The following is a 12852-nucleotide window of genomic DNA, read 5'->3' as shown; positions in this document are numbered from 1 at the left end:
GTATTATGCCCAGCGTATTAGATCATTTTATATCATCATCATAGAACATCAGAGTAGCCATTGGTCCCAGGAATGATCCCCGAGCCAATGCCCTTTGACACTTGACCCTTTGTAGTAGACGTTGTTTGGATAATGATTACAGATCCATATTCTAGTTAATTTAGGTTCATATTCTAGTAAATCTTTAGTGGAAAGATAAACAGAGATGAGGTTTTGAAGAGATCTAATCGGTGGATAGGATATGACAAGTTGAGATTTTTTAATTTATATATTTTTTTTATGTAGTTGCCGACCCATTGAACTCCCACATGTAGAACAGCAAGGGTTAAATTATATAGTGTCGCTTTATCTGCTCCTTTACCATGAAAATTCTGGATCACATAGAAGGGTAATGTGTTTAGTGCTGCAATAAAACAATGACGGAGTTAACCCCTGAGTTACCGCAGCAGAACCCTTGATCAGATCCATTCTCCCAATAATACTTGTCATTAGGGTCCTGTTTGTCATTTCTCCAAAACATCTGTCCCCTCATCCCACAAGCTGTGATTGAGTTTCCTCCACTGCTATCTCTTATCTTAAGTACACACAATTGTAAAATATGTTCCTTCCTTTAGCTGCTCTTACTTTTTAACCCTTTAATGGTTCTTTAACCTAGGCCAAATACATATACGGGTATATAGAGGACTATGCTATGAGGCAGGTGTTTGACTTTTGCATGTGAAAGTATGCCCGGTCCCATAGGTGTATAAGGTATATGTATGGTTGACTATGTATGGCTTGCAGATAGGATATAGTGGCGTTGGCTGTTATGGTGTTGTTACGTTATATTATAATTGAGGGCTCTAAATGCTGAGCAATTAAAATTGGCTTTGGGGAATGTATGTCTGCAAGTCTATAGGGGATCCTGTAGAAAGCAGAATGATTGCTCATCTAGAATGAACCTACCCATTGCCCTTAAATCCTTCAAAGCCATGTTGTGGCATTTATATGCCTATGTAGATGTAGCCGAGCTGAGTTTGATATCACGATGTGTATATATAATCTGTCATTTTCAACAGGACTGCAGAGTCATCGCGATGCACATATAATGCAGAGGGTAAGAGTTAAATGACAACAAATCCGGCTCTGCTACATCTGCATATGTTATGAATTCTGTATAGATTTTTGCTATAGTTTTCAATCATACAGTTCTACTTAGAGGACATGTCTTCAATGACAAAAAGGAGATGCTCAGTGTCATGCACTTATATAATGATACACCATTCTTAATTTAGAAGTTCGAATTCCGATCTCAATATCCGTACGGCAGGCAGATATGGGATCGATATGTTATTTCGTATTATCTTGTAAATATAACTAATTCGCTCGCTTCTAAATTGTCACCTTGCCTTTGCAGGTGTCCTAAACTGACGAGCGTAGCGTAACATTGAATCGCTTTATTGTTACCTGCCAGAAAACATTTTTTGTGATAGTCACTAATTAAATTTCACAGTTTTCATAGCAAGCAATTAATATGTGACCCTTGCAAAAGTATGAAATCATTTAACCGTTTCCTGCTGTGCGGCTGGGGTATCCTTAAAGGGCCTTGTCATAGGGTTCCAGCTATGAATGCAGCTTATTATTCCCTAGACCGGGTCTACATTGCTCCATCCGTGAGGTATTCTGATAAAGCAGGTGTAACAACAAGATTTATTCACACACGCACATATATAGATATACACAAGCACTCCTTTCGAAAATATCCCGCAAGACATCTGTTACTTACCACAGTATTTTGTCTGTAGCATTTTCGCCTTTGATGTCAAATCATTCATAATATTTGAGAAATATATCCTTGAACGCAAATGCCGTATCAGATATTCCTCGCTTCCTGTACTGAGTTAGTAAATTATGTATAGGATACATTAGAATTATCTTTTTTCAAATGCCACAGATTGCTATCCTCTAAGTAGAGTGAGATTTGAAAGGAAATCCTTTTAGCAATTGTTGTTTTTTTGTTTAGAAAATAACTTTAAAGTTGTTAATTTTAACTCCTATTAAGCAACACCTGCATAGAAGGCCTGGAGAGCGCCCAAGTTTATGCCACAAAATAACATTTCTTTATTTATTTTGTGCAAATAGACATATTTCTGAACACTAGGCAGCTGTTGTGAAACACTTTTGCACGTTAAAGAAAAAAAAAATAATAATAATTTAGTCCTGTAATTTTTTTCTTTATAAAAAAAAAAAAAAATCTAACTTTTTGGAAATGCTTTAATATATTTTTTCTAAATATTTCTAGAGACTTCATCATTTTTGGTCAACCTACTTCTTTTTCATTTTATGTAATATTAATAATATGTTTGCATTATTTAACTCTATATATATATATATATATATATATATATATATATATAGATATATATATATATATAAAACAAATTTAATGGACCACAGAGCACTAAAAGTTTGTATTTTCCACGAAAATAATTTTTCTTTACCTTCAATAAATAATATACATTATCACATATTTTCTATACTTTTCTTTATATGATATAGTATTTTTATTGACTGCGCTACTTAAATATTTTCACATGTAAACCTGTTACTAGGAGCAGTAATTTAATTCAACATTTATTTTATACAGGGAAGAATTTGGCCAGCTCTCGGCTACCCAGAGATTAATATTAGCCAGATGACATGGAACGTGCAGAGATATACAGCTGACGATGTAGACAGTCCGGTTGTTCAATGCTTTATTTAATTCAACATTCGCTCTCATTCCTTTGTCCGGTCCACATATTGGTATTGCAATTTTCCTTTTTGTATATAATTACTCTTATAAATTCATTAGAGAATATGATAAGCAAATGGATCCAGCAACCTACCCCCCCCCCCCCCCGGCCTCTGATAAGGAGCTCTCATCTACATAACTAGCACTCTATGTCCGGCCTAGAGAGCGTGATTTACAACAAGTGCTCCTCTTATCGAATGTAAATAGCTGGTGTTAGATCATAGCGGAGGGCAATAAGAATAGATATACCCACATGTATCATTAGCTCCCGTTTTACAGAAAAAAAAAATAAAAATACCCATGTTGGACCTTTTAGTGTGAAACCAATTTTTTATTTCCTTATTTTTTTAAAGAAAATTTTTGATTCCCCCCCAGTTGAAATTTTATTTGGGGTCGGTGTGTTGGTTACTGAAATAATATAGACTGGAACTTGTTTGAAGGGATCCAATGAAATTATTTGTCTTTTTTTATTTTATATCCTAAAGTTATTTTTACGACGGTGTAGAAATTCTGTACTATAGATAGACAAAACTGGTCAGGGACCATAAGGCCCAATCTGAGGACTCATTCTAGAGTGTTTTTCAGAACCTTTGCTATGTCGTGGCCTTTATGCAGATCAATGGTAGAATGTTTTTCTTATTCTGTTCATTTTTATTTTAGTACATTTTTGTATTTTAATATAGCCCAATTTTATTCCAGAAACCCAGCGTAGGTTAAGGAGATGCGTGGACCTCATTCTGTTGGCCTACACCACCTAAACTTCCTAGGCCAAAAGTTCAAAGCGATTATAACAAAACACTCAGGAGGAATCAGAAATTAACACTATCCCTGCATTTTTGCCTATGTGTATTGAGTGTCCCCATCATAGTGTCCATAGCTCAAGATTTTTAATGTATTACTCATTGATTTCTTTGGAGGAGAGAAGAGAGAGGGCTGCCATTTTAAACTGGGTTCGTAGCATTATATTGTATCGGTGGAGGCTGAGACTTTTTTAGAAAAAATTGCAAATGTGCATTTTTAAAAAATATTGGCTTCACGGTGAAATGGTGATGTTATTTTGGCCTTGCTTATATTTTATATCTGTAAACCAATGTGGCAGAGATGTAGAAGAGCTGAGTTCATTAGGGTATGTCCAAAAAATCAAAACCTGACACTCTGATTTCTACTACGTATTAGCCCCATTGTAATTCAATGGGGCTAATCTGCAGCTTTAGGGTGCGGAATCCATGGAAAAAAATAGCAAGTTACTTTTTTTTTTTCTCGGCGTGGGAAAAAAAACCCACACAGCTTTTTACCGGACCATGTGAATGGGGTTACAAAAAAAAACCGTTCACTTGCATTGCATTCTATTGCACTCTGCATATTATATTCTATCACTACGTGTGGTGTGCATCGGACTGCGGGTAAACCTACGAGATAATTGACCCTTAAATGACGAATTCATCTCAGATTTTTTTTTTTTATTATTAATGGAATTAAACAGATTTATACGTGCATGACTTTTTTTTTATTAGTCGCTCTTTTTGAGATACTTCAAGTATGTCTTCATTCCATTAGTGTGATTTTAATCTTAAAAGGAAATGGGGGTTAACACTGCACCCTGGCATCGAGCCTAGAGTACACCTTTAAGAGGGACCACATAGCTGTAGCCTAATCAGTAAATCACATTTCCTTTTAGTCTATGGTTGTTGACAGCGTAAGAGTATATATATATATATATATATATATATATATACATACATACATAGACACACACAATATATACATATATATATATATATATATATATATATATAATACACACACACACAAGAAATATATATATACCCTCTTTTTTCACTGCAGGCAAATTAGTCGAGTTTCTGTGCTTGAAATTGTGAAATTGTATGTGAGCAACTTGGGTTGTATTGCAAAAAAGTAAGATGGACAATATATGTGATGGGGGGGTCATGGATGTGCGTAAAGTGGAGAAAGGCTAATGTACAGTAAACTGGACGTAAGCAGAATTTAACACATAATGAGATTTTCCGCAGGCAGGTTTAAAGGTGTTTCCTGTTTAAAGATTCAATACACTTTCTTTGGATTATATCCTCACTGTCAGACTGGCAGGTTTAGTAGTCTTGGCAAGGTCACGCTGTCACACACTAAAGAGCACATATGTTTCGTGATAATTATTCATCTGCAGACACATTTCTCTCATCATTTTAGTAGAAGAAGCAGCATCCCCCCCCCCCCCCCTGATCTGCTCAGAGGTAAAATGTTTGGATCTAAATGACAGTAATTTTTTTATTTTTTACCTTTTTTCCCCCCACTATTTTAAGCGTACCTGCAATAATCCTTTTACTTTACTTTATATATCCTCGTAAAATTTAATTGCGCTGATGATTTATGTATGGTGTGGTGGATCGTGGAGCACGTTATTTCTTTAACAGGAAATTTACTTTAATGGTCATGTGATAATAAAACAGGACAGGTTATCACTAATGAAATATTTATTTATAATTTTATTACTTATGTATTTATAATGCTCTGTTCATATCTGCGTAGTAGCTTCCATTTATAACGCACAACGGATTCCAGCGGCTCCTGACAGACCCTATCAATTTATAATGGTGTCCGTCAGGTTCCGCTGAGGCGTCTGACGGTTTAACGGAAAAAAATAGCGCTGCCTATATATATATAGTGGACTAGATTGAATATTTCTTTTCCACCAAATTCTGTTTTCACTGTGTATTTGTATTTTTATTTCATCATCAGTATTATTTATATATTTTTCGTCACAGTGGTAGATGATATGTCAAAATAATTATGTATATAATTATGTATAAATATATATATATATATATATATATATATTTATATATATTCTTTATTTATTTTTTTTTTATTTTTTTTTGATGTAGCAAAATAATTAATAATGTTCTTATATGTATCAATAAAACCAAAAATATAGACTCAATCTTTGATCATATGATATGAAGCATACATAGATATGTTTAATTTACTTGGCATGGCCTTGTGTTATTATATAGTCATGGTTTGGACACTAAAATTTTTAAGTTGCTGGGCCAAGTAAATTTGCCTGGTATAACTGGATCCGGTGGAAAGAAAAATGAATCAAAGAAATTATTTGTAGATTGTTATATTTTGTAAAATTGATTTTCATTTATAGAATTATGTATCTTAATATTTGCTTGTTTTTAAAAATGCAAAAATAATAATTCATATATTAGAATAGCTTTGTTTAAATGTCTTTGTATAGCCAAAAATGTTGTCCTGATTTGTTCTCCACATTGAGACGAGGTCTTTTAAGATTTGATTTTTATTAGTGATGAATTAAGTTGTACTTGAATTTTAATATAAAAAGGTTAAAACTTCATGGTATTAGTTGCTGATTCCTGGGGTTCAGCATGAGAATCCTGACTATGAGAGTGCTATAGGTATATCATAAAAGTGGAGTGAGTGGAAGGTCATTCCTATGGTGGTAAATACTATATATACATATATATACATATATATATATATATATATATATATATATATACACACACACACAGTATATACATTTAAAGAAATGACTGTCAAGGAGAGATCATCCCTGAAATCTGAAGATAATTTTGTCTATTTATTACATTTTTTTTTATAGCGCTGTCCACAATTTTACTTTTTTACTTTTTTTTTTAAAGTGTTCTTGCAAATAAATTTTTTAGATTTTCTTTTAAATGCATTCATTGCAAATCGACCTCAGATCACAGTTTAGTATGATCACCCCAGTCATTATATTAAGGATGAGTCAATTTATTGAGTATTTTGATTTTGAATGTTACCATCACCTGATTTATTACTAATGCAAAAAAAAAAAAAATAATGATAAAAATGATCACACAGGATAAAAATCCTTTAGTTTGCCACCAAATCTTGAAAGTCGTTTGCTAGAAGTGGCAAGTGAGCAGCTCCAGGAAAACAGGTTCACAACTGCTTTGGAGGGAATGTATATAAATTTTTGAGTTTTGATTATTATTGGACATCAAAAACATCCAATAATCTGGAAATACTGGGCATCTATATTATTGGAATTTGTGTGTTTTTATTGTTCCGGTGTTGACAACATGTTTTATTTCCGTCTTAAAATCGCCCGTAAATACGGACCGTAATTACGGTCCATAATTACGGGCCAATTCATTTCTATGGCCGATGGACACCTTCCCGTATGTCTATGGGAGAGTGTCCGTGCCGTAGAAACCTGCCGAAAAAAATAGGACATGTCCTATTTTTTTATTTTATGAACCGTGCTCCTATAATTTATAATGGGCGCACGGCCTGTAAAAACCGGCCATGCCCGTAATTACGGGTCGTATTTACGGGCACGGTCGTGTGCAAGAAGCCTAAGTCCTAAAGTTGACTGGGATCTGTCAGCAAAGCTCTGATGATAATATCATTTTTCTCTATGAGGCTTCTTCTCAAGGAGTAGGGCTGACATGTTGCAAAGACGGGTGAATAAAGTTTCCAGCTAATCTTCACAGTATTAACCATTAGGGTTCTGCCTTTTTTTTGTAATTTTTGTAATGTTTGGACACTAAGTCGGGGGCCGGAGACTCGCACCCAGCAGCTAGTGATATGTCTTTTGTATTATTTTTTTCATAGAAATTCTCCAGTGGGTCAGTGTACTGATTTTTTTAAATTTTTGACTGTTACCATTATTTACCTTTTATACTTAAAGGGGTCATCTGGGATATTAAACAGTTCTAACATACTCACCTAATTAACCTTGACTGCCGCTCTCTGGAGGTCCCTGGTCCTCTTTCTTTAGAAGGTGAGATGGTAACGTCCATGTAACATGGTGTATGGTCACCATGGATGAAACGTCACTCTAGTGAGCAGTGTTTGGTCACCAAGGTCACGTGACATGGATGATTATGACATCACTGTTTACATAGTGAAGACCAGGTTTGGCAGGTAGCAGCAGCGCAGGAATGGAGCACAATTAATAAAGTAATTCTGTTAGAGCGTTTTGGGGGTCTTATTTGGTATTTAATGAACATTGGCTCCTATTGTTAGAACTTAAACAACCCCTTAAAGTAGAAAAAATGTTTGTAGGAGGAATCCTCCAGCTCACCTTTGACAGATTGTGCACTGCTGACTGCGCCCGGATCTCTGCGTCAGCACACGGTTTAGGAACAAGCAAAGGTATTGAAAATAGATCCGGCGCCAAGACAATGGAGATGTTTAAAAAGGGAAACTCCGTTCCAATTTTATTCAAAAATTCATTAAAAGGAAAGAAAATGCTCCAGGTACAAAAGTGGATTTGAGGTATAAGCGTTGCCTACGCGTTTCAGACCATGGCCATGGGCCATGAATAAGGACGCTGTGGTCGGCTGAAACGCGTAGGCAACGCTTATACCTCAAATCCACTCTTGTACCTGGAGCATTTTCTTTCCTTTTTAATGAATTTTTGAATAAAATTGGAACTGAGTTTCCCTTTTTAAACATCTCCATTGTCTTGGCGCTGGATCTATTTTCTATACCTTTGCTTAACCCCTTAAAGTACAGATGAGACAATCCTGTAGATTGACTCTCCAAAATGCAAATTCTCAAATCTTTCATTAATTTCAATAATTTCATTACTACACCTAGTCTAGGGGTAGCCATGTCATTCAGTTGGGGCATAGACCTGGATGTTCTCACGTTTAACCCTACAGTTCTTGTTGCCTTGAAGGCCTCACTGGCAGTAAAAGCGCACCATGAAATGAGGAGAGAGGTATATGATGACTTGTTAATTAAATGCCTGATGCTGACTAGCCTCAGTTGGGGAATAGCGAATCTCATGAGGAATATTGCAAGGAAATAACATCTTCCAGAGAGTGTAAGCGTGTTTGGATAGGATGGTAAGGTAATCGTCTCTATTCAGTCTTTCATACCACCTATTTGCTTCTCTCCCCCTAAAGGCCTGTAATCTGATTCAGTATATAATGAAGTTGCTGCATTGTACAACATTGCAGCGTCTAGCTGATATAGCAGTGATGCAAGTAGATCTCAGATCAGGATGCCTGAAAGAGCGTGAGGTGGACAGTGAAGACATTTCAACTAGAACATTGCACAGCAAGAACATTTATAATAGTGGTTACATGGAGTGACTTTGCAGTGATCGCCCCAAAAGTTTAAGGGGTTGTCCACTTTGGACAATTTCTTTATGTTGGGATTATATAAGATGATCATATGGTGTCTAGTTAGAACCCCACGTCGTGTTCATTTTAAAGCCTTACACTCTTCCTATTGATTAAGTTGGAAGTCCATTAAATGTTTTTGGGTCTTCCATAGTGGGAGTGCTCTTGGTAGATGCTCTACACTATGGCTTATGGATGAGGGACCCCTATCTTTAAATTCTGAATTTCCTAACATAGTATTTGAAAACTGGACTACCCCTTCAAGGTAGGGTTCATCTGTTTGCTCATTTCTCTACCAGAATCTTCTTTGGCCTTCTCCAGGATGATTCTCTAGTGACGTAGCAAAGTAGAGCCCAACTGATTGGTGAGACTGGTGAGTAGTCATCAGCCACTAGTTTTCTACCCAATATGGAAAATGTTCTTTGTTGTCTGATAATATGGGGTATAATGTTTTTTGTAATTACTTTTTGTAATGCTCTTGGAAAATATATGAATGATAATTAATGTAGTCATCAGGTTCTCTACAGCAGTGGTGGCCAAATCCAGTCTTCAAGATCTACCAACAGTGCTTGTTTTTCAGTTCGTATGTACTATTTTGGTACCTCGAGGACTGACCACTACTCTACAGAGACTTTGTTTGCATGTTAGAACCTGGTACCATCATAGTTTGCCCAGGCGTTTGATACTTTGTGAAGGTCATTCACAATATGATTCGAGACATAGAAAGAATAGACTATCAAGACCGTCTTGACCAAGCAAGAGAATGTTTGGTCTTATCTAGTGTATACAGTTCAGAAGTAATTATCGAAAGCGGGAATGGTATTTCTGTGGTATGACATCAGGTTAATAGCTAATAGCACTGGTAGCTCTACTGAAATAACCCTACGCGTACGTTAAACGTAGGCTGTGACAGATGCCTAATAGTCACGCGTAGACCATTATGGGATAAGTTTAACATATACGTCATGAACTCTCATGACTTCTTTCATGACGTTTTCATTGTATGGATAATATTATAGCCTATGGATGACGGATGCCACTGTTAGGCATCTGTCACAGACATCCACCACCCATGGGCTATTATGGCATCTATTCAACGTATACGTCATAAAAAACTGATCATGACGTATTGTATACCGGATTACATTACACTTTAATACGCTATTCCACTCTTCAAAAAAAAAGATATACAGATGTATACCAGCCTGACAAAGGCCAGAAGGACACTCTTTTGCCTACCTCGGGCTAATGAAGCCCAATAAGCACGTTTAGCATGTATGCCTGGAGTTTTCCTGGCATATAAGTTAAACATACATCACAAATGCAATGTGAATAGGGTCTTATTGTTGGATTGTGGTGGCTAGAAACATATTCAAACAGTTTACACTAAGAACATACAACATTCTGAATTATTTTCAGATATTAAAAAACTTTTCAGAACCTCTAAGAAAATTGGGATAATGTACATTTTTTAAAATAATTTCACGTTCTCCAGTTCAATGACCCCAGGGGTCTGATGTATTGAACAGGTGTTGATCCAGATGTACAGAGCAGCCAAGGCAGCTCGGCAATCAGCTTCCATAACAACGTACAATGTATGAAAAGTTTAGATAATACAAACCCCTGTGTTAAGGTTGTCAGGGTTATAAAATCCTAAAGTTTACCGCTGTAGCCAGGCTTTACGGATTCAGCAGAGCTGAGTTTGTCATTTGGAGGAACTCTTTGTGTTTTTCATTAGGTCTTAATGTCTTAGTAGAAAATGAACAGTAAAATAACAAACTCAGCACTGCTACATCTGCTAAAATGGTGGTTCTTTAATTGTTATCGATTTAAAAGTTGCACCCTCGTCTTCTCTTTCATGGCTCTTTATCTTTTGCATTAGGAGACCATCGACAATATAGAAGTGTTTGGTTGATAGAAATTAAAATTATTCTCAATATTAATCAGATTTAGACCCCTGGCATAGCACGCGGCACAGCGACATCGTGACATATCAGATTTATTTTTTACTAGTCTTAAGAACAAATATGTAGTTATAATGTGTGAATGTGGTGATGACCCACAGTGACTGTTTTTGGGTGACAAAATGCTATAAAGTCTGTTTGTAGTTAAATTAGTCGTTTTATTGTTTAAAGATTATTTCTGATCACTGTTATTATTAAGAATTTTTTTATTTTGAAGCCTGATGAATATTACTGGTATTATTATTATTATTATTATTATTATTATTATTATTATTATTTTTGTTTTCATGTATTATCATATTAGTTGTTGGTTTCATTTATTATTTATTTTATTTCTGTTTTATTTATTTATTATATTTACTGGCAGTATTTATTTAACCCTATTTACACAGAGGTAGCATAAAGTGACTAATAACTCACTAACATTCAAATGGTGTAATCCCATCCCCCTCTTTGGAAAACACTCTCTTTCTCTCCGTTGCATCTCGATCTGGTCCTGCAATTTCTCTCTCCCCCATCATGTACAGTACTTCCATTCCATCTCTCTCTCTCTCTCTCTCTCTTTACTCTTTCATCCCTTCTCTCTCTCTCTTTCATCTTTCCTCTCTCCTCTCTCTCTCCCTTTTATATCTCCTCTCTCTCCCTTTCATCTCTCTCTATCTCGCGCTCCCTCTCTATCTTTCATCACTCCTCGCTCTGTCTTTTATCGCTCCTCTCTCTCTCATCACTCCTCTCACTTTTTCATATCTCTCTCTCTCTCTCTCTCTCTCTCTGTGTGTCTTCTATGGGCATATACACAGAGGAGATTTGGCACTCTATCTGGGTTGCTTGTATTTTTACCATCAGCCAAACTCCAAATACCCAAAGCCCTGCCGCTTTCTCCCATACTTGGTGGGAGAGAAGGGTGCCAATGAAAGGTGCCATGTCTGATAATATTGCAGTGTTTTGGAGTGGAGGAGCCCAGCAAGGGTGCCCATGAAGAATGGGACCAACCTGATCTAGGGACCCTATGAAATCACAGAGTCTTCTTCTATGGTATGTAAGGTCTCAGGCAAAACTCATTCTGTTGCTTGGCCTTAGGGTCTTGGTTGAGTAACAATATAATCTTCCAATACGGACATGGAGTTGGGTGGCCCAACTTGATGACTTGAAGTCGTAGCTTCTTATCACCTATCATCCTAATCAATAACAAGAAAATGATAATCATAGAGATGATTCTGAGGTCACACATACCAAAATGTTGAGATTTCCCCAATATTGTTGTGATTATTACAGTATAAATGGACAGAGTAGATTTCTCCAGGGTCTTTAATGGCTTGAGGTCTAGTAAAGTGAGAGACAAACTGCAATATCTCATCAACCTAACGACAACAGGAGCAAACTAGGATTTTTTTGGACTCTATTCAGGTGTGAAAATTGAATAGCGTCTTTTTTTTTTTTCCTCCCTCATGAAACTGAATGCATTAATAACAGGATGGATTCATCCCTGGCATGAAAGTAGAGGTCATATTGAGGAAAATGACACCGAATGTCTAAAAATGTCATCTACTTTAAGAGATCCTGGGCACTGGGCCAAGAGTAGCATTTAAGGCAGCCCTGAACGTATGCTCCAAAAATAACACGCGCTAGGGTTCTGGAGAGAGGAAATCTAGAAGTGACACCTTAAGGTACAGCTCGATATCATTTGCAGCCTATCGTTTCTCCATAAACATATTCATATGGCTTTAGTTTAATCAACCGGAGGTGTTGTGGTCTTAATCAAAATGTAGCATAGAAAGGCGAACTCTTAACATGGGAGTCTTGTTCAACACTGATTGTGAGAGTGATGTAAAACCTGACCATGGAAGATGAAGTGTCCGTAGCATCTTTCTAATGAAGAATGACATGTCGAATATCCCCAATATAGGTCCATACCGTATCATGGCTCTACCAGGTGGAAGTTTCCATAAGC

General features: G+C 36.2%; 1 long non-coding RNA gene across 2 annotated transcripts in view; it reads right to left on the bottom strand.

The window, feature by feature from the left end:
- LOC142660529 (uncharacterized) overlaps window positions 1-7631 on the bottom strand; it is a 34246-nt gene extending 26615 nt beyond the window's left edge. Inside the window, exons 1-3 of one of the 2 annotated variants that reach the window (XR_012850512.1) lie at window positions 7532-7631; window positions 1766-1875; window positions 1547-1662 (exon numbers count right to left, since the gene is read on the bottom strand). This is a non-coding gene — a long non-coding RNA (uncharacterized LOC142660529). Of the gene's footprint in view, window positions 1-1546; window positions 1663-1765; window positions 1876-7531 lie in introns of those variants that run through there. The other variant, XR_012850511.1, reaches the window with a different exon arrangement.
- Window positions 7632-12852: the final 5221 nt, after the last annotated feature.

This window comes from Rhinoderma darwinii, chromosome 9, assembly GCF_050947455.1.
Source record: "Rhinoderma darwinii isolate aRhiDar2 chromosome 9, aRhiDar2.hap1, whole genome shotgun sequence".
In the NCBI taxonomy this organism is placed as follows: Eukaryota; Metazoa; Chordata; class Amphibia; order Anura; family Rhinodermatidae; genus Rhinoderma; species Rhinoderma darwinii.
This window is presented reverse-complemented; position numbering and strand designations above follow the sequence as displayed.